General features: G+C 40.5%; 1 long non-coding RNA gene across 1 annotated transcript in view; it reads left to right on the top strand.

Annotated features, from left to right (window-relative positions):
• Positions 1–21,635, top strand: part of LOC140916958 (uncharacterized) — a 93,034-nt gene extending 71,399 nt beyond the window's left edge. Inside the window, exons 6-9 of the long non-coding RNA XR_012160695.2 lie at positions 9,670–9,808; positions 19,477–19,544; positions 19,740–19,899; positions 20,575–21,635. This is a non-coding gene — a long non-coding RNA (uncharacterized LOC140916958). The remainder of the gene's footprint in view (positions 1–9,669; positions 9,809–19,476; positions 19,545–19,739; positions 19,900–20,574) is intronic.
• The last annotated feature ends 1,288 nt before the right edge of the window (positions 21,636–22,923 follow it).

The raw sequence follows: 22,923 nt of genomic DNA, 5'->3' as shown, positions 1-22,923 counted from the left end.
GTAATTGAAATCAATATATATGAAAATTTAGAAAAACATCCAAAATATGTAATAAATGTCAGTTGGTATTCTATTGTTTAACAGTGCAATTAAAACTGTGATTAATCACAATTTTTTAATATCAATTAATTGTTGAGTTAATCGCATGAATTAATTGCCGTTAATCGACAGCCCTAGTTTCTACACCTTTAATAATTTTTGTCTCTCTCCTCTGGGCTCTTGCCAGTTGAGATATAACTTTCCTAAAGTGTGGCACCCAGAATTGGACACAGTGCTACAGCTGAGGCCTCACCAGTGCCAAGGAGAGCAGGACAATTATTTCCCACATCTTAAATATGTAGCCTATATAGTGACTGAACTTTTTCTGACTGACACTTTTGTGTCAGTGGTGAATTCGTTGTGTTGGCATAATCGTGCACTAAAAACAGCCTCTATATAGCAAACACATCCCAGTGGTTTGCTAATGCTACGGATTACCTGACAGGTTGAAAAGAAAAGGGAGATAGGTCATAGCCCTGGTGATGTGGAAGCAGCTATAAGGAAGCTCTCCAAAGTGAACCTAGAAAAAGCTGGATTTTTTTAGTAGAAGAGGCAACAAACCCACACTATTACAGTGCATTAAATGTTAATGAGGAGTAACTGCTAAGAATAAAAAATAACCTCATTTATATTTCTTTCAATTAAACTACCTGATAGGATTTGCTAAATATTGTGATTTCAGACATTAATCTGTTTTGTTTACAAATATTTGATGGCATCAAGGCAGGTAAGTTTACTTCTTAAAATTAATTCTTAAAAGTGTTATGTAATGGTAGTAATGCAATGAACATCTGTGTAATCATAAAGTTTTTTACACATAAAAGGAATGTTTTGGGGATTAGTTGTCTACAAACACCTGCCTAGTGATAATGCCAAAGACAAAGCCCTTGATTACATTTGACAGATGACAGGGACCACACAATATCCTTGATTCTGACAGACAGCACATTTGCTTTAACCATATAAAAATCTGTCTTGCTAATTAGAAAAATAAAGCTGAGACTGGCTTTTGAAGACAGAGACTTAAATTAGTTTATTTGTCAGTTTTCCATGAAAGAATGGCTTTTGACTCATACAAAAGAAGAAGCTGACCCTGTAAAGACTTAAAGCAGGTGCATAACTTTATATAGTGAGGAGTACTAAGATGTATACGGTTATGCTTATAGTCTTTGTTGTATTGAGCCCTACATTTTTGTCTACTCTTAACTTTTACTTTCTTCTTGTGAACCTGAAGTAGAACTTTAAAGAAGGCCGTATGTTCAATTTTATTTCTTTTTCACATGAAAATTTAACCAATTGAAAAAAGTTATAAATATCCCTTGTCCTTGTAAAAAAAATAAAAGAAAAAAAGTGTTATCCCAGGCACTAAAAAGCTCATGGAAGCATGAGTTATAAGCAGTTGCTGATTAGGCTGTTTTTCTTCTTTTCAACTCAACAGTACCTTTTGAAACTAACATTGGACAAGCAGTTATGATTTATTCAGAGTTGTGCCTTCAATTTAGTTGACACATTTCCATACTTTGCTTTATATTTATGATTTAGTATTGTTTTTAGCCACTGGAAATGAAAAACTAAAGCTTGTTCAATATTTACTTTTCATTTCAGTAGATCTTATTGGTGTTCAATTTAATGATGTCATTGACTTGTTTTATGATTTCTCACTTGCATGAATATTAATAGAAGTGGAAAATGCCTCAGTTGATTTTAAAGTTTTCAACAAGACAGTATTTGGGCAAAAATACTTTGATCAATAGTGTATTTGTCTTGCAATATCAGTTTATTGGTGGAAATTGAGACTGCTGCCCCATAGGTGTCGTTTGAAAACACCAATCCATAGCAAGTTCTTGTTTTGTGTTCTAACAGCTAACTTTTAAAAAAGAAGAAAAGTGTCTTTAAATATTCTGGTTTCGCCATCTTTACTTTTAATTTATGAGCTCTCTGTTGTTTTTCTCTAGCAAATTAGCATTGAAATTTGAGATTTATTTCCAGGGATTTTAGACATGTTGGAAGCCTTTAACAGAACAAGCCACAACCTCAGATGGTGTAAATCAGCATAACTCCAATGAACTCTGCGAATTTACAGCAGCTAGGATCTGGCTCAAAGTTTGTAGAGAACACAGCTGGACACATACCCACATTTTCTTCACTACTGGATATTAAAGTTATCCTCCTGTGAAACCCCAAGCAATGCCAAGGCTGGTCCATATCCCCTTGTGAAGTTACGGGTACTCAGTTTCTTTCCATAATTCATGAACACCACTGTCATTGGTGAGGAAGTGGCTGAAGATTGCCAGGGAGCACTAGAATGAATTGTCAATAGCACCATATGTAGAATCTCTTACCTCTAGGTTTTCGTTTTGAAGCTGGCCTCGGTTAACTCAAAAGTTGTTGCTACCATCTGATGGCTGGCTCATGTGAAATGACTTGTTGGTCTAATTTCACACAGGACAACTTCCTGGTGATCTCAGAAACCCCCATCACAACTGGATCCTTTGTTCACAGTCTCCAGGGGCGAGGTCAAGGACTGACTGGACATGGAGAGTGACTCACCCTCCAACACGCCCCAGCCTGATCCTTCTGCAGGGCCAGGATGCAGCAAAGCACTTAGGCACCTGCTCGGGTTTAAGCACATAAATAGTCCCCTTGACCTCCATGGGATTCATCATGTGTTTAAAGTTAAGCATGCACTGAAGTGCTTTGGTGTATCAGGGTCGAATGGAGCTGGGGCACATCAGTCGGTAGCATGAAGGATGCCTGCACTGCTGCTGCCAATGCTGTAGGTTTTCAGTGTATAAATTGAGGATTTCCATCTTAGGGGATGTTAATCAAGTATCTTTCATGAACACTGACTTCACTAATATAGAGCTATCTCTCACTATATATACATATATATAAAGTTTATATATATATATATATATATATATATCAGTTTTGAAACTCTGACATCAAATGACATATTCTTTCTTTATGCCTAGTTATTCGTACTATCCTTTTCCGATCTTCCTGGGGTCTTAATTGCTGTGGTATGTTATATCACTACTTCCATAAATGGCAATGAGCCGTTTTACGTGTAATCACTTCTACTAATTTGTGTATTCTTTGAAGACAAATATTATGAGAGTTCTGGAAACCAACCACAATGATTTTTCAATCATTTTTAAAAAGCACAATATCTATTTCAGTCCCTTTTCCTGATTTTTGGTAATCTTCAAGGTGGTTGCTTAAGACGGGTTCCTTTGTATTTTCTTTGTGCCCTGGGTTATATGGCTCATTTATCCTGTAGGCCCTGATTCAGCAAGGTTCTTAAGCACTTGCTTAGACCCACTGACACCAATGATATTAGTTATGTATGTAGAGATAGGCATGTGCTTAAATGCCTTGCTGACTGGGGATCCTAATTAATATAGCTAAAAGGAAAAGGGCCTGAAAACATGGGGGATTCTTTAAAGTGGTCTTTTACAACACAGGTTTGCCTGGTGGAGGTCGATATTACTGCAGCGGCAGCTTTCACTGCACAATTGAAAACTACTTTTGAGAGATGGAGCTTCTGCCACCACCTTGGCCTTCCTACATTCCCTGGAGGGACAGTGGAGTCCCCTGCTGCATTGCTGTTGGGCAGCATTCTTGACAAGTGCATTGGAGACACTGGAAAAGCACCACACTATGAATGCTGTTATAGAGCAATGAGACACGGAGAATCTAAAACACTATCCCTGGGGGAGCAACTACAAGCAGCTTATCATAGAAAAGGAAGTCCTGTCGGAGATTTACCAGGGACCATCACAGGTAAAAATGTGTTTGCTAGCAATGTCTGAGCTAGTGACAGGCAGAGATGCTCCAACTCTGAAAAAAAAAATCTTTTGACAAACAATCCCAGCAAACTAGAGCTCCTCGTTGTGTCTAAATATGTTTGAATTCAGTGTCATGGAAAACTTTTTATGGACTAGACTGTGCAAGAGGTGAGTATTTACACCTACACGTAGCACTATTGGGACTCGCCAGTGTATGATATTTAGGATCTAGCTCTATGTTTATATTTCCAGTCATTTGGGACAAGACTGAAGTGATGGTTAGGATAACATGCTGGCAATTCTGTATTCTGAGTTTATTTCCCAACTCTTGCACATATTCTGTGGGACCATTGGCAAATCACCTGTTTATCCATATGCAAAATAGGGCCTACTTCTCACCTTCACAGGGGTTTTGCAAGGTGTAATTTACTATTTGCATATTTCCCTGGATGCAAGGTGCTGCATAAGCATCATTATTAAGAACTAATTATACCACTTAAAAGTGGCAAAGGAGTATTTCTTCATTTTCAGTTGTGTGTGCTTGTCTGTGCCTGGGTTTCTCTAGCAGGATGAATCATCCATCTCTAGTGACCCTTTAAAATATGATGCCTAGCCTCAGGGATTTGTAAAACTGGGGCTGTCAACCTGGGGTTCACACTGTGGAGAAGGTTGAGAAGCACTACTCTAAATGCATGCAAATCATTCTGATGAATTTTCTGCATTCTTAGACAAAGCTTTAAGGAGGCCCCAAAAGAACTATATGCTAATCTCACAAGAGCCACTTCTCCTGGTCAAAAATTTACCACAGCATGGGGTCTTTTAAACATCATTTCATCAGGATATAAAAGTATTGTTAGGTCTTTTAGGAAAGAAACAGGGTAAACCAATTGCACAACAAAATGGAAATACATACCCTTTGGGGGCTATGACTTTTAGTGGGGCTATTTGTGCAGAAAGGCATAATTCACCATAAGTCGGGAAGCAGAATCAGGCTCTTTATCATTTATTGCAAAGAAATATATGGAGTGACATATTCAAAAGGAACCTATGGCAATTAGGCATTCAAGCTTGGATTGTTACCTGGGGTTCTTTCAACCCAAAGCTCTGGGTAACTTTTACTCTGTGCAAGGTGGTGTCAGGAAATAAATCGGGAGACATGGCCGTCCGACCAATAGATGGCTGGTACAAACAGGACAACACAAGAATGCTTTAACTTAAAGCTAAACTTTACTTAGTCTCAAGCACCTATACACACATCCGCAACAAGTTAGTAAAACACCCCCAACCCTTGATAATTACCAAAGCTGAGCGTGGCTCTTGAGTGGCACAGCGGCAGGCCGTCTGCCTGTGGGAAACACAAGATGCATCCAGAGAGAAAGAGTCCAGTCCTGAAGAGTCCCACTACCTCAAACTTTTTCCCCTTATTTATACATTAGTAACAGAATGACATGTCCCTTAAAGCAAACTTGTTAAGTAAGCAGTTTCAATGGTCAAGCGAGAGGTTCCTTCTGATTATCGATTAACCAGGTGTGGGTGTTTCCAGAGTTTGCAGCCTTGAGGCCCCAATAGACATTCCTGGGGCACATCCTGCTCCTCTAAGACGCATGTATCAGCAACTTCAACACAATTCTTATCAGGAAAGACGCGAGGTCAAGCTGCCCTCTCTGTGGCACCCAACCCCCCGCCCCACCCCCCCACTCCCGCCTCCTGCCTTGGTTAAGCTAAGCCTGCTGACTTGGCTAATTTGTAGCCTGCTGACTTGGCAGCTTTTAGCAATAAGCCATAGTGGTTTCAGGCACTTTGCTGGTTTGCCAAAGTCTCCCCGTACAGGATCAATGGGATTTAGAGCCTAAAAATCTTGAGGTTCTGGGCCTCAAGTGTCATTGACTCTGAGCACTTAACTCCATCAGGATACTCTGAAAAATCCCAGCTAACTGGGCAACTGAAATTGTACCTACCTGCTATGCGTGGGTTTTCCTTAATGGAGCAATGTTCACCAGTGGAGGCTGTAATTTCAAAGGAGGCTATGGAGTTAGGTGTCCAGTTCTCACTGGATGCCAATGGGATTTAGGGGTCAAATTTTCTGAAGCTTCAATAGGACCTAGGTTTCTAAGTCACTAGGCAATCATCTCCCTTTGGCTCCTTTGAAAATCTCAGCTCTTTTTTTTTTTTTTTTTTAAGAGAAGCAAAGTTTGGAGATAATAATGGTTGGTGCTGAAATAGTTAAGCTTTGTATCCTTAAAATGCCACCTACACCAGAGAAATACAGGGCCAGATTATTGATTCTTGGTCTGGCTTTGGCCGAAAAAGAGAAAAGCTACCCTGAAGGACCAACTGAAGATTCCATCATGGCATGTGTGGCAGGGTTAGGGGTAAGGGTAGGCATGGGGTGGAGTCATGCTGTTCCTTGGCTAGCACAAGGTCCCTATGACACTGCTGCAGCTGGCATCAACTGGAGGAAAGCTAAGGCCAACTCAAGTCAGAGGGAGCAGAAAGTTGGCTTAGATTCTCTTCCTCTAACCCTCTCTTCAGGATTGAGCCCACTCAGTCTCATTTGTATGTACAGTCTCTTTGTATCTCAGAACCATATTATTATATTGCTTCACTTACCCTGAGTTAGTAAATCAAATTATAAAAAGATTTATGGAAATCGCCATTGCCAATGAAGATCAAATTAAGACGTTCCTGCATGGAGCTGGAAACTTTCCCCTGAGTCCCCATTACCTTGTAGCCGGCAGGATTGTATTTTGGCTCGATGACATTCACTTGCTGTTATTGGAAACAAACCTTGATACCACATTTGATGCAGCTCAGTTTCTATTTTTGAGATTCCAGACACCGTCTCTCTCACAACTCTAGAAATGCCTTTCAGACGCTGACAAATGTCTCCCAGGAAACTTGACTCAAAGTGCACTTGCCTCTTATGGAATGAAACACAGACTGCCATTCACAAGCAGATTCCTTTAGTGGCAACCAGATATGCCAAACAAGGAAAAAAAAAAACAATATGCAAACCTCAGACTCAGCATCCTTTTGGACTCCAGCAGAGCATCACACATCACGTGCAGTATTCTTGTAACACATAATACTAATTCCCTTCTTTTTCCATGTAATGCAGTCTCTTCAGAAAATGTTGAAATGTTTTAACACAAATATATAGTACTAAAAATTAGGGCTGTTGATTAATGGCAAAAAAATAATCACAATTAATTGCGGTTTTAATCGCACTGTTAAACAGAATTAAACAGAATTGTATGTCCCCTGCTGTTTTACCCACATTCTGCCATATATTTCATATTATAGCAGTCTCGGATGATGACCCAGCACATGTTGTTCATTTTAAGAACACGTTTGCTGCACTGACAAAATGCAAAGAAGGTACCAATGTGAGATTTCTAAAGATAGCTACAGCACTCGACCCAAGATTTAAGAATATGAAGTGTCTTCCAAATCTGAAAGGGACAAGGTGTGGAGCGTGCTTTCAGAAGTCTTAAAAGAGCAAAACTCCAGTGCGGAAACTACAGAACCTGAACCACCAAAAAAGAAAATCAGACTTCTACTGGTGGGATTTGACTCATATAATGAAAATAAACATGCACTGCTTTGGATTGTTATCGAGCAGAACCCATCATCAGCATTGATGCATGTCTCCTGGAAATGAAGCATGAAGGGATATAGGAATCTTTAGCGCATCTGGCACATAAATATCTTGTGACATTGGCTACAACAGTGCCACGTGAACACCTGTTCTCACTTTCAGGTGACATTGTAAACAAGAAGCGGGCAGCATTATCCCCTGCAAATATAAAAAACTTGTTTGAGCAATTTGCTGAACAAGAAGCAGGACTTAGTGGACTTGCAGGCTCTAAAATTGTATGTTGTTTTATTTTTGAATGCAGGTTTTTTATACATAATTCCACATTTGTAACTTCAACTTTCATGATAGAGATTGCACTACAGTACTTGTATTATGTGAATTGAAAAATACTATGTCTTTTGGGTTTTTTACAGTGAAAATACTTATAATAAAAAAAATATAAAGTGAGCACTGTGTACTTTGTATTCTGTGTTGTAACTGAATTGTAACTGAACTGTGTTGTAACTGTCAATTGAAAATGTAGAGAACATGCAAAAATATTTAAATAAATGGTATTCTATTATTGTGTAACAGTGTGATTAATCGCACGATTAAGTTGCAATTAATTTTTTTAACTGCACAGTTAATCGTGATTCATTTTTTCAATCTCTTGATAGCCCTACCAAAAATATGTCAAAATATTAGAAAACATCTAAGTACAGAAAACATCATAAAAGACTGAATTACAATGGGTCGGATTCGTCTTTTTGGATCTGATTCAATGTCCATTTACATCAATGGCAAGACTTCCACGGATGTCTTGGCATTGAATCAATCCCTTAGTCTCATTGACTACATTGTGTGAAGTCAATGGAATTGATCTGCATTTACACCAGTGTAAGTGAGATCAGAATCTGTCCTGTTATTTCTTGTATATGTAAATTGTGAAATTAAATTATTTTTTGTGATGCATAATGTTAAATAAAGGTGAAATTAAGCAAGGCACAAAGAACGAAAAAGTCTCAGGTTGTTTAGCAGTCATGGATCTCAGAGCACACAAGAAATTGAGAGCATTTTTCCAACTATATTTTGAAGAGGTCACCTTTTAAAGGCTTGGCATGGTTATCCTGAAGTGAATGAAAGCTCTGCCACCGATTTTAATTGGATACAGGATCAGGGCCTTAGATAATTATTGGGTAACGATCACACCAGCATTCCACATGCTGGGCTACATTCAGATCACTCATGCGAGTGGTCCCACTGACTTCAGACATCACATGCAGTATCACCCTGTTAGAGCGGGGCTCTGTTCTCAACGCTGCCTTGCCTTGGGCCTCTTGCCGTTGCATCTCTGTGTTGCTCCATTTCCTCCTCTACAAAGTAGAGATAGCAATATCCGCATGCCTGTGAATAGTGCACTGAATTAGAACTAGACAGGATTCTTCCGATGACAAGTTTATTCAACACTTTTAGTCCGATAGTCGTGAATTCAACACAAATCGTTTTGGACATTGGAAAAGTGGCCAGAAGAGGTCATGCTAATGTAAACAACCCAATCCCCTTATTCCCTTTAGCCTAGTGATTAGCGCACTGACCTGGGATGGGGGCAACCCATATTTGTCTCCCCACTCTGCAACCAACCCTAAACAAGTTTTTTTCAATTCACCAAAAAGTCTGAAAGAAATTAGATTCTGTTTGATCCAAAAGCTAATTTTTGGGGGGAGGGACAGGGCGGGGTTGGAACTGTAGCTGAACTAAAAAAAATGAGTTATTCATTTATCTCCCAGCTCTACAATGAATTCCCCTGGTGAAAATACTATATAAGTTATTATTGTTATTATGTAACACAGTACTGCACCTTTTAGATATTTTAAAGCTGTTTTTATTGCCTTAAATTCGTTAGAAAACACAGAGGGGTTGTGCTTAGTGGCGAAAGTCATGAATCCTCCGTCTCAATGCATCACAATCCAGTGGGGTAGCCGAAGTCATCTTGGGCTTGGCAGTAAAGCTACTGCAGTCACGTTCTGTGTTGTGTATGCTTAGCAATGCACCGTTGCCTTGTGATGCCCTTTATTTCTGAAGGTGGGAAGAGTTTCTCAATAATGTGACCAATCTGACTCTGGCTTTCATGGCTGTTTTGAGTCAGATGTTATTTCTTACTGCACCATTGAAACAAAAGGCCTATATACACAGTTCATCATTTTGATGGGTTTCTGGTTCCCCTCCCTGCAGTTAATTTAATTCTCCTGATCATATTTTCAGAAGAGATGATGTCAAAGGAGCTGTGCGCAGCTTTAAGACCAAGACCTGAAGAAGAAATAGCACAAGAATGCCATCATTTGCAGTGATAAAAGTTACAGCCATCACAAGAGACAGCAGAGCCTGAATAGCACAAAGAAAGGTACATTCAGCAACCCTTCCTGCCTCTGGAGGGAGCTTTTCCTTTCCAGTAACTGAGCGAAACACTCTCCACCTACTATGCAAATCAGAGGGATTAGGCCTTTACAGCAATCTAATATGATGAGTGCAGGAGACTAGATGCCCTTTTTCCTTCTTTTGTTCCTTTTCTGTGGATGGAGGAAGGGATTTGAATATTAAATCACGTTACAGAAAGCTCTAGGTAGTAACGGAAATTCTTGAAATCATCCTTATCTTACTTCTGGAGTGTTGCTGAGAACAGCTTGGGGCCAAATTCTGACAACCATAATTGAATCAAACTCCTCTTAAGCCAATAAGCCAAATAAAGATACATGATGAGAAGTGAAAAGGGGGCCAATGACTCAAGGTGCTTAGCAATGACAGGGCTCTGATCATACACAGTAAGTATATCATGTGATCATGTAGGGGCAAAGCGTACGGTCCCTGCTGCAGTTAGAGCAGCCGCAGTAATGCTGCACATAAGACCGGTCATACTGGGTCACACGCTAGCTGAGTTTCCTGTCTTCCGACTGTCGCCAGTGCCAGCTGCTTCAGAGGGAATGTGCAGACCAGGGCAATTATCAAGTGATCCATCCCATTGTCCAGTTCCAGCTTCTGGCAGTTGGCAGTTTAGGATCACTTGGCGCATGGGGTCACATCTCTGACCATCTTGGCTAATAGTCACGGATGGACCTATCCTCCTGTAACTCCCCTCAGCAATATCAGTACCCCGAAGGTGTTGCGATGCCAGTGGGGAGCAGTTCCTGATGTAGGCACACCCCTATGTGAAAGGCATGGAGCTAGCTCTATCCCAGCCAGAGCTTCACCTGTGCTGGTGGAAGGGTAGCTCCTGTTGTTTTACTCGAGTGGAGGAATTGGACTGTAGTAGCGCTGACGATCTGGTGCTCTGTTTCCAGATTGATTGATTTTTCTGATTGTCACTTACTCAAAGAGCGACACTGGTAGACTTGAGCCTGCTCCAGCTGAAGTGAGTACAAGTTTTGCCACTGACTGAGTGGATACAGGACCAGTCCCAAAAATGGTTTTTATTTTCCTCATTCATTTTACTCAGTTGAGGGCTGCAGCTTTTTGTCTTGCAAGTTAACTAGCCCATTCAAAATGGCACAAACTGGATGGGAGAAGTAATGAAAGTGGAAGTAGCTGGGTGCGCTGAGGTGCAGTATTCAGTGTTCTAAGCTTTCTCTCCAGCTGGTCACCAACTCCAGGAGCTGTATAAACTAACCCTGGTCTTTTGTGCCTAATGGTCTTGTATTAAGCTTCGCCAGATGTATTACATTTATGTTTTGAAATACAATATGCCTCAAAAATAGGCAATATGATATGTAGAAACTATTTAAAAAAGCAACTGGAGGGTTTTGTGTTAAGGAACTAGGCTGAAGCTCTTGGTCCAATTCCTGACACAACTGCAGCCTTCCTGTGTGATCCTAAGAAAGTCAATTCTCTTCTCTATATCTTAGTTCCGTATCTGTCCACAGGAGAGAATAATCCTTCATATCTACCATAGCCATGGGAACTAGGAGCGCGGGGGTGCTACAGTGCCCCCAGGTTTTAGCCGGGGCTCCGCTCTTGGCTCCGCACCCGGGTCCCAGCCACGCCCTCCCCCATGCCTGGCTGCTGGCCCCCACATGTCCGGGGTCCTGGCCAGCTGCTACCCGCACTCCAGGGTCCTGGCTGCTGGCCCCAGGGCTCTGCTGCTGGCCCCGCGCCGCCCCAGCTTGGGGCGGGGAGGCAGCCAACAGGGGTAAGGGAGCTGGCTTTCAGCACCCCCACTATTCAAAGTGTTCCCACACTGCTGGTGTTCCCCACTCCTTGAGTGTCTTGTCTATTTTGATGGTAAGCTCATTGGGCAGGGACTCCCTCCTATGATGTATTTTTCAGAATGGATGATCATTGAGTCCTGATCTTGATTGTGGTTTGTTGGCACTACTGTAAATCAAAATAATTTTTAAAAAGCAAACATGTTTTAACATTTATTCTGACAGAGCCATTAAGTAGGTCCCTGGGTTGACAGCAACATGTAACAATTTGAGGGTTAAAACAAGATTTCATTGAAACTCCTCTAGGTACCTGTGCACTGTGATAACCAGCAGTTTGCAAATGGTAGCCTGAAGCCATAACAAAAAGTGTACTTGATTTTGCGCTTCAAAAGATGGATGAATGAAACAATAAATATGCATTGTGCTTTCTCTCCCTGAACAAAAAATACGAACAGATGACAAAATTTGGGGAACGGCCTATGGAAACACAGCCAGATTTCAGTCTTAAGGCAGTCTCCTGCCATCACTTACCCATGTGCAGTGTAGAGGCTCAGGAATCTTGCTCTGTTGCACAATTAACACCCGTCTGTTTAACGGATGTGTGGACCATATAAGACAAAATGAGAACTGGCTGAACGTTCATCACTCCTACACTGAACCCAGCTTCCATTGTTCCAGTTGGATACGTTCCTTCCATCCCACCCTGATTGCCTCTATGCTAACACCTGCTGCGTCCTATCTCAACCTCAACAGGGAGTCACCTGAAAACCTGGCATCCTCTCTGCTTTCTCCCTGGTGCACTGTTCACAACCAATTTCTTAGTACTTGTGTTCTTCCTTGTAATAACATGTACCCTATGGACCATATCCAAAACCCATGGAAGGTAGTGGGAGGCTGGGCTTTTGATCAGGCTTCTAGAACATTAATGGGAAATTGGAGAATGCCAGAAAGTTAGGAGTGAATGGTGCATCAGGGATCGAGAAAAGAAGCTTAATGTGGAGTTGAGTGTATTTTATAGTGCCAGATTATCAACTGGTATAAATCATGACTACAGGAGAGCTATGCCTATTTATACCATCTGAGTTCCTGGTCCTTGGAATGAGGTAATTTTCTATCAGGGAGTCAATGAAGTGAGGGACTAGCAGGTCAGAGGCCATTCTCAAGTTCTCTGCTGAAGCTTGTGGTGTCTTTTTTGTCTTTCTGCTCCTAAAACAGATAAGGAAGTGATGAAGGATCAGGGGTGTAGTGGTGACTGGAGGGGGAGGGGAGAGGACACGTTATGCTCCGGTTTCACAGGGAGAACACTTAGGGAACTTTGGTGAGGGCTGGATGTGAGGAACATGGAGAAACAAGTGTGGTAGGCAGTAAGTCCAATGGAATGAGGAGACAAGTTGAGAGGTTTGGTTAAGGTTCAGGAGATAATCCAGCCTTTTTATGGATTCATACATTTTAAGGCCAGCAGAGACCATCAATTCATCCAGTCTGACTTCCTGTATAAAACAGGTTATAGAATTTCTACCAGTCACTCTATAGTGAGCTAAATAACTGGTGTTGGACTAATGCAGTCTGTGGAAGGTTCTGTTGGGTCACTTAAACTATCTTTCTTCTATTCCCAATGAGTTGTTTACTTCACAGAGCTGCACCAGAGCATGCAGCAATGAAGAGCAGATGTTTGCGAAAGAGGGTCTGAGATGTTTAAATGGGGTGGCAGTGGGCAAATCAGCCATTACCTATAACGGAATAAATTCCCTGCTGAGATAAGAGGACACGACTCCATGAATTTCAACAGAGTTGGCCCCGAGATTGTTAGTTAATTGTGATGATGGGCATATTTCTCTTATCACCATATATAATGTCAGTGCTGCAAGACTCTAGGCCAATGGGAGCTGTGGAGTCAGCACTCTGGATGGGGGCAGCGCGTGGAGACCTCCTGCCACTCCCTGCCCCCCCGCCCCGCTCCAGGGTCCCAGGGACATGCTGGCCACTTCCAGGAGTGGAATCCTGCCTTAGCCCCGCTGTCCCGCTGGACTTTTAATGCCTAAATTCTCCTCGTTTGGCATCAGTACCCTCCAGGAGATAGACGAAGGGGGAGCAGTTGATCAGCAGGGCCCATGGATCCCTTGGAGTACCCTTCAGGACCCCCCGGGGTCCGCAGACCCCAGTTTGAGCAACACTGTGCTAGAGGAAACCTTTGATTTTCCATTGACACAGATTTCAGAGCAGCAGCCGTGTTAGTCTGTATTCGCAAAAAGAAAAGGAGGACTTGTGGCGCCTTAGAGACTAACCAATTTATTTAAGCATAAGCTTTTGTGAGTTACAGCTCACTCCTCAGACATTCCTGTTAACTGCTGGAAATGGCCCACCTTGATTATCACTACAAAAGGTTTCCTTCCCCCCCCTCCCCGCTTTCCTGCTGGTAATAGCTCATCTTAAGTGATCACTCCCTTATAGTGTGTATAATAACACCCATTTTTTCATGTTCTGTGTGTATGTAAATCTCCTCACTGTATTTTCCACTGAATGCATCCGATGAAGTGAGCTGTAGCTCACGAAAGCTTATGCGCAAATAAATTGGTTCGTCTCTAAGGTACCACTAGTCCTCCTTTTCCATTAACACAGAGAAATCCTGATCCTTTCATTCACACTCATGGGCAGATAGAATCATACTCATGTGTTACAGAATTCATTCACACACACTTCCAACTTCCAAAACAAATACCATACACGGAAGTAAATACACTCTATCTAAATTAAAGACTATATTAGTTTATATTTTACTTTCCAACTTGATACATATTCACAGCTCTTTCCCAGCCTTCCTTCTTTTCACGGGAACAGAAAGGTTAGTAAGTGAGTATCCGGAGAATTTACTACAGGAGGAAACAGCTTTATGAATGCATACCTCAAAGCAATTTAATCTGCCTAGTCAAAACTAGTTATAATGCTGCATAAATTGAAAATGGAAAGAGTCAGTACAGATCAAGATTTGGGGCAGAGCCAAAGACAGTCACTTGAGCGGTCTTGCTCTCCCAAGTTGAAGTGCTTAAGATTTCTTAATGCAAAAATATAAAAGCTTCTTTCCTGTGGGCACTGCAGAGTGGGAGACTTAAAATCTTTGAAAGAGTAATAAACAGCATGGTTTTATATCAAGCCAGATAAACTTGCTTGCTTTTTTATTTTTAATCAAATAAGTGGATTAAGGGAATGGAGTAGACATAATGCGGCTGTGCTTTCATAAAGCATTTGAGATAGTATACCACAAAATCTTATTTGAAAAATTAACAAAAATATTGATAATATCAACTCTCATATCAATTACACATTTTGGGTCTGCGTACAACTTTGACTTTCCTACTGTGACTGTGAAGATTGAAGGCTAATGTGATAGGATTGATCATGATGAAAAAATGCTGTGATAGGATAAGAATAACCCCAAACTGAACATTTGTATTGGAAATATTTGTAACCACCAACCAAACAGAAACCAGAGTACCAGTGTAGAGATTTCATGTTACAGAGTTTTGATGAGTGTTCTGCTGCTCCAACAGAGACATCTGAGAATCCTTTCTGCACTGTACAGAAACAGCTATTACATTTTCAAAGTCTTTTTTGGCTGTTCTGCCACTGTAAGCCATTATTATTGAGTATTTCACAGTGCCCAAATGTGTACCAGGTGCCTCACTGTGAAAATAAAAGACATGGTACTTACCCTAAAGGGTCTACAATAGAATTTATATTTCATTATAACTGCAACAGATATTTTGTATTGTATCATACTGTTGCCCCTACTTCCAACAGCAGCACCCCATTAGGACATCAATATAGTCTCTCTGTCGAGCAGAAGCAGATGTTTGGGACCTTGCAGATTGGCTTCTCAGTGGACGAGAAACCAGTAATGCAGAACTTAGTCTGAGTGTAACTTATTTTATTTACACATATACACCAGTCCTGGAACAGAGATGGTCAAACAGCATTCAAGCTATTCCTTCTTTCAGAAATTGCAATCCAACACCATTTCCAGAGGAGCAGTTCTGCCTCAAGAATTGGCTCCATTGAGAGACCAAGGCAGCCAGTAAAGTCCTGCTGCTTACTCTCCCCCAACCACTGCATTAAACCAAACTCTGAATGACCAAAAAAACAAAACAAAAAAATCCCCACACATTATGTCTTCCCAAGACTGAGCATTTGCTCGCATGCTAATAAAAAGGAACCTGGAAGTGTAACACAACCACCTGGTGATGCCTGGTATGCAGTAAAATCATGATGCTCACTAAAAGTATTGAGGCCCAGTATCTGCAATAGATTACCTCAGTGGGGTTTTTTGCAGGCACAAGAGTCCTCTGGCTTTTTGTCTTCATTGGGGTCCTAACCTGTGAGTGTGGCTCCCACAATACAAACAACATTAATAATAAATAAATGCACAGCTACACCGAGAGCTAGGCATAGCTCCATGCCAAATACACAACGTTAATTTTTCATACGTTCATATTACAAAGAAATTATTCAGGCATAAAACAAAAACAGCAATTTGCTCTCTAGTCTCTGCTTTTCAATGGGCAACATATGTGCAGAACACCCTGAATTCTGCAGGGGCGGGTAGGTCGGAAGGCAAATAAGCAAATGTCTTCCTCTTCCAATCCACAGTGCCAAAAGAATTGTTTATGGTTTGTTTTGTTTTTTTGAATGTTTGAAGTGTAAAAATTCGCAGTGGCTAAGAGCCATCTCCTGCCGCCTTTAGACTGTGTATCACCTCTGGCCCTTATTTGCAGATTCTTATGCATATGCTTAACTTTAAACATATGAGCAGTTCCATTGACATCAGTGGGACTAGTTACATGTTGAAAGCTAAGCATGCACAGAAGTGTTTTTGAGTCAGGGGCTTACTCTTTAAATAGCCCTATTGATTTAAAAGTCCTATTCACTGTGAGTAAAGGTGACAGGATTTGTTGCTTTGCCTCAGACTAAGAATACCTGAATTACACTGGGCTTTATCTGTTAATTCTCCCTCATTTTTAAAGTTTCAGTCTCCATTTGCTTCATTGTAAAGCACACAGGCTACTGTTATAAAGAGACAATAGATAAATTGAATTACTTTTTACTGTTTAAATGTAATTTCTTCATCTGACAGATTTTAATGTACATTAAATATATTAAAAGTATGCAGTACTTTTTCCCCCTGTATGTAGCTGCAGGATTTGTAAGAGTAGATGGGACTTTGTACATGTATGCTTACACTTAAAACAATGTGATCTGTTGCTCAGTAAGATTAGCACGTACCAGATCTACATCTCTAACAGAGCTTCTTTGTTCATTTCTTGGAGGGCATTAAACCTTCGTTAACATCTGACTTATCATTCTCTAGCTAAGCCCATTTCTAAGTGAAAATCAAGAACTATTCTGTGCAAAACATAACTGGATACACAGACGTTGCATGCTGTTATATTCTTCTACTATGCTGCATTGGAAAGTCTGGAGGGAGAATGAAATTAACAGCTGTGGATCCTAAATATTTGCTTACTTGTGTCCTTGCATTGCCACAACTATATAACTTTGGTCTGCTGGAGTATAGGGATACTTTGCACGCATGGCTAATGTTTGTGTTTTGAGGATTTATTCCTTAGAACTCCAAGACAAAAGTGAAATGTACTGCCATTTCATTCAGTTGCTAATGAAATAATTTGTGCTGAATTATGCCAGCCCAAAAAACCTAGTAGGGTCTAATTTTACATGGCCAGATAGACTATGAGAGGCACCATAATTATTGTAATGAGAACTAGTCAAATATGGCTGGTGAACTCTGAATGATAATTTGGCTCAGTCAGGTTGGTGTCCCATTATATTCACTATTTATTAGCAATTGTGTAAACAGGCTTTTGTTCACACTAGTATCTTGGGGGGGGTGACTGGTCTTCATTTTTGCACAAGGGGAAGACGTTGCTCTTTCCCCCCCACACTTTTTTTGCGGGGGGAACATATTCATTGATCATAAGTCTCCTCTGTAAAAAAATGACAATCCTCCAACCGTGCTGCAGAAAGTATATCAGGTGACTCCAGAACAGTGACTGAACGCTCTAGGTGACATGTTGGCAATCAACTGGTAGGCTGAAACTTATTCACATGAATTGTTGGTTGAACAATAATGAATAGCAAAATAAATCTGTAAAAAACCAAAACCAAACTGTTAACATGAGAATTGTGAATGGGGGTAGGGGGGATGACCGGAGTAAATCACCTTGAAAAATGTAAATTCAACCATCTTTAACTGTGATATTTGTCTCAGCTCAGTGGTTTTTATCTGTACTTAGTATATATCCTAACCTGATAAAAATAAAATCATACCTTATAGACATTCCATTCAAATCACTCTCAAAGATAGCTTAATTTTCAAGTGAGCAGGAGTCAAGAAGGCTGAGCAATTAAAGGGGAAGATACACTACAGAGCTAGCATTCTGGAGATAGACTTAATTACTCATGATTACTGTTTCTTAGGCTTCATTTTATCCCCACAGTTTCATGGTTTCTTTGGCCTCCAAAGACCTAATCCTACACCCAATGAACTCAGTACAAATCTTGCTATTAAGTCTACATTCTAGAAGCCAATATTCTGTCCCAGCCTGTAGCTATAAAATCTTATCAGAATGACAGAGTCAAAAAAAAATGAATACAGTATTGTTTTAGCCGTGGCTTTCCCAGGAGAGGTGTTGAGATATTATAAAAATTAAGGAGGAGAAAATGCTGGTCAACCAATGCTTATACCACTTGTTTTCAAATTGATCATGAATCCAAAGTCCATTTGATGATAACAGGTGAGCCACAAGCAAATCTACAAAGGGAAGTGCAGGAACACCCAAGTTCACCCTCAGTATGCACTGGGAAATATGCTTTCCACTGCTAGATCTTCAGGTCATTGCAAACATGAGCAAAATGGCCACAGTTACACATCTAATCCTAGGTTTCAGAGTAGCAGCCGTGTTAGTCTGTATCCCCCAAAAGAAAAGGAGGACTTGTGGCACTTTAGAGACTAACAAATTTATTTGAGCATAAGCTTTCGTAAGCTACAGCTCACTTCATTGGATGCATTCAGTGGAAAATACAGTGGGGAGATTTATATAAATAGAGAACATGAAACAATGGATGTTACCATACACACTGTAACACGAGTGATCAGGTAAGGTGAGCTATTATCAGCAGGAGAGGAAACTTTTTGTAGTGATAATCAAGGTGGGCCATGAGCCTGAACTGCAACATAAGATCTGAACGCCCTATCCTTTCCTCAAACATACAACATGCTTCGAATTTTGGGCTTGGCCCTATATAAGACTGACCTGGGCCATCAAATCTGAAAGCCCCAAACTTTGTGGCAATTCATCTGCTTATCCCAGTTTGTCTCTGAACTTTGTGACTTGACTACACCGCTCATGTGTACGTTTCAATCAAAAATATTCTTAAATGCGTCTCTCATGAGTATAAGTACAGTCGGGGAAATGGACAAGTTTAGGCCTGAATTACAAAGCCTCATCCACCTACATGGTTCATACAGCACTTTAACCTATTTTGCTTCACTTGTGTATTCAACAGATGTGTCCAGGGTAAAAGTAAATGTACTGGGCCACATGGTGTCAGCAGTTAACGCCTATATCACGTCCATTCTGGTCAGTTCATGTGCAACTGAGCACAAAATATGCTCCTGGTTCAGTTTATTATACAGAAAGGGCCTCATAGGCTTTATATTAAAATACTCATTTTCAAGCATAATAGCATTTAAAAAAACAAAAAGATAAATGTGTTTCCCTGGAGACAATAAAAGTGCTTGCCCTTTTCCACATCCTCCTGCTGACTGTACTTGAATTTTTTCACATTTGTTTCCATGCAGAACAATTTGATTTCTTTTCAATACAATCTACCACCTCGTGAACATGAACAGAAACTAACAGGAAGGAGGTAAGCCCAAATAAAAATGATTTTTTCCCCTTGATTTTGTCTTTCTTCCTCTTATAATGAAGACAACCATCTAAACTTTGCAAGCTTAACTTTTTACAGAGAGAGAGAGAGAGACATACACACACACAGAGTTAAAACAGACCCAAATCTTTGAATCTATATCTAATGAAATTCATTTCTCTGTTGGTTGCCTAGGTAACAGTCACAAAGTTGTTTATATAAACAACCTGCAGCCAGTGAAAGAAAATGTGGTTTCAGTGGAAGACTCTACTTCTCAAGGCTTGCACATTATTAATGGAACACACAATCGTAAAACCAACATTATATTCCTGGAGTACATGCTGGATGACAGTGGGTGAGTATTTTATACTATTGGCTCCCTTGTGAGGGTAAAGGAGGGCATTGGAAAGTTGTGAGCAAATTGAATGGAAGAGTACAATTCTATATCTACCAGGGTTTTTTTTTCTGGGAGGCGCCTTTTCAGCTTGGTACTGGTGATGTACCTACATGCTGCCCATTAAACAGGGTGATTATTGAAATAAAAAGTTTGTTATTGTTTGCACTGTTCTCATAGTACAGAACCTTAATTGAGCTGCTTAGTTTTAGCCCTGGTCTACACTTAAAATGCCCTAGCTATATCATGTGGGGTGTGAAAAATTCACACCTCCGAGTCCTGTAGTTAAGCCAACCTAACCCCTAGAGTAGCTACAGCTAGGTCAGTGGAAAAATTCTTCCGCGGACCTAGCTGTCGCTGCTTGGGAAGGTGGTTAAACCTACACTGATGGGGGAAAAAAAACCTTCCATCAGTGTAGGAAGCATCTGTGCCTCAACGGCATAGCTGCCACTGTGCTGCTGTAGCCCCGTTGCGTCGCCATACCCTTCGGTTCCTACTAATAACCATAAGCCTTGGATCTTCTAAACATCTACAGATGAAACAGACAGTGAAGACAAAGGCAATTGTTTCCATAGCAACATGGACCTGTGGAATGTTCAGCCAAACTTCACCTTCACCTCCTCCTGTTCCACACAGGTTTCCTGGTTCAGAGTTATCTTTGATGCCTCCATGGAAATCCAGCAACGAATGGCTGTTTTCAATGTCCCTCCTGAGACTCACTGTGGAGAGCTGGTATAGCCAAATATGGCTCATAAACCTCCAGGTTTTAAATGTTTTAAACTGTTCCATTGTTGCTAACTCCCAGCATTCAAACACTGTGTCAGCCCCCTCCCCCCAAAATCATGTGATTGGCTCAAAAATCATCAGACCTAAAACAAGCCACTTTTTATTATGAATTATTATTATTATTTTATTTCTTGTCTGGTTTCTGAGACTTCAGGATGCAGATCAGGTCACATTTCCAAGCTTTCCTCCACCGACGTGTGGGTTAGAGCCATACGTTTTGTTTTTTTTTTAAAAAGAGAGCTGAGGTTCTCATCTAATTTACTTCAAGGAACTCGTGGTTTTATGTATACTATCCAGTATTATGAGACTAGCAAGACAATGGGCCACGCTGCCGTTCAGCCATAACACACAAGAGAAAAATGTGAATTTGCAGAATGTCGCTATTTATCAAAATCCTAAATCATTTGCCTGTTAAGTGTTGCTTTTTCAAAAGGGCAGTGTCTTACCACTCTGATACTACAGTATATAGTATGTATGTATGTACAGTGCTTCACACAATGCGGCTGGAACTCCTAGACACCACTGTCAATTAATAAAGTCTAATTCATATTTGGAACCTAAATAGAGACTCTAGTCTCTCTGCAAGAGGTGTAATAGGTTGTTTGGAAAAACAGAAGTAATGCGGACAAGATGCCAACAACAGTGTGTTGCTTGATGTTCTTTCTGTGAATAAGAATATGGCACCAACAATCAGCAAACAGCAGGATCAGAGGCTACCCTTTCTTAGTGGTCAATTGTCTTACTATTCTCATAGCTCTCTGCTCATTTAGTGGGATTTACTTTGCTCTTGAGCAGCATCACTTGCAGTAGTCACACGCTATATAAAGCTACCCTGTTTAAACTGTATGGTGCAATGAAAACCTGCTATGAAATAAGCTCTTTTTCACAAAAATCAAGACATGTCTTATTTACATGGTGGGAATTTCAATGTTTTTCTAACAAATCGTTATCACTGTGGAATTGAGGTGTTTGTTGTTGTTGTTTTTTTTTTTTTTTTTTTTGTAATTATTCCTACCCTGAATATTAGAAGTACAGGAGTTTACAGATTTTATTAGAAAAGTATGTCAGTCCAACTCAAACAGGGCATGTGCCGCTGACTATATGAGGGGAAGCTGATATTTAAAAAATATAAAAAATGTAGTATCCAATTTGTTGTTGCTGACTAAAAACTTGTGGCCACTTTTTAAAAATGAAAAATGCCTCCTTGATGAATTTTTTTTTTTTTGTCAAAGATGTTCAGGTTTGTGTTTAAACCCAAAAGTTACTTGGTTTTTGTTTTGTTTTGTCCTCCTGAAATCTTTTGCTTTACAGTAACTGAAATCCAAATCAATGTCAGGTTGCAGCTGCTAGAAAAGACGATGGTCATTTTTCAGTGGCCGAAAACCAAAACAGATCCCAACCTTTTCCCTTTGGACAAAAACTCAAAATAGTCTGTGGGAGAAAATGATGAAAAGGGGAATGTTTTGTAATCAACACATTTTGCAGGGGAAAAAAATATCAGTTTGTAGTTACATCTCGGTATACATACAGCAACTCTGTTGACTTCAAGAATCTGGCAAGCAAACAGCTGAAAATGCTATGTTTGCTATGTATTGTGAGTGTGCCAATATGGTAATTTCCTCGCAGTGCCTTTGGAACACCTTATTGAATGAAGTTTAAGTACGTTTGGAGTCCATTGTATTAAATAAAAAGATTAAATATTATTGTGGGCCTGGATGATCAATGTGGCAGACAAGAATGGGACAATACATGTGAAGTGGATTTCCTAGGACAACTGTAGGAGGTGAATCCAAATTTCTCTCTGCTCTCACCCCCCTGCCTCCAGTTATGTATGCAAAAAGCCAAGGTCTTTGAAGCTGTGTTTTGTAGACAGGGTGACTGTCTGATGATTACCTGTTCCTAGGGTCCCAAGATCAAAGGCCCAGACTGTATGAAGGAGGAGCTCTCCAATTCCTGGGTGCCCTTGTTCTGAGTTAACAGCTGATACGAACTTGTAAGTACAGAAAAATCACTTGGTGGGTTTGCTCATCTGCCAGAGCGCTTGTTGGATGTGGGGATAAACTCTGCTAATCTTATTAGAATGTCTGTAGGTTCTTGTATTGTTTTAATATGTTTGTTCTGTAGTGTTTCCCCCTTAAGACTAAATGCACTTGCTTAGAAAGTACTGTGTGGTAACTTCTAACTAGGAGCAATTTCTCT

Source organism: Lepidochelys kempii, chromosome 9 (assembly GCF_965140285.1).
Source record: "Lepidochelys kempii isolate rLepKem1 chromosome 9, rLepKem1.hap1, whole genome shotgun sequence".
Lineage (NCBI taxonomy): Eukaryota > Metazoa > Chordata > Testudines > Cheloniidae > Lepidochelys > Lepidochelys kempii.
Note: the sequence above shows the minus strand (reverse complement) of the source record. Positions and strands in the feature narration are given on the sequence as shown.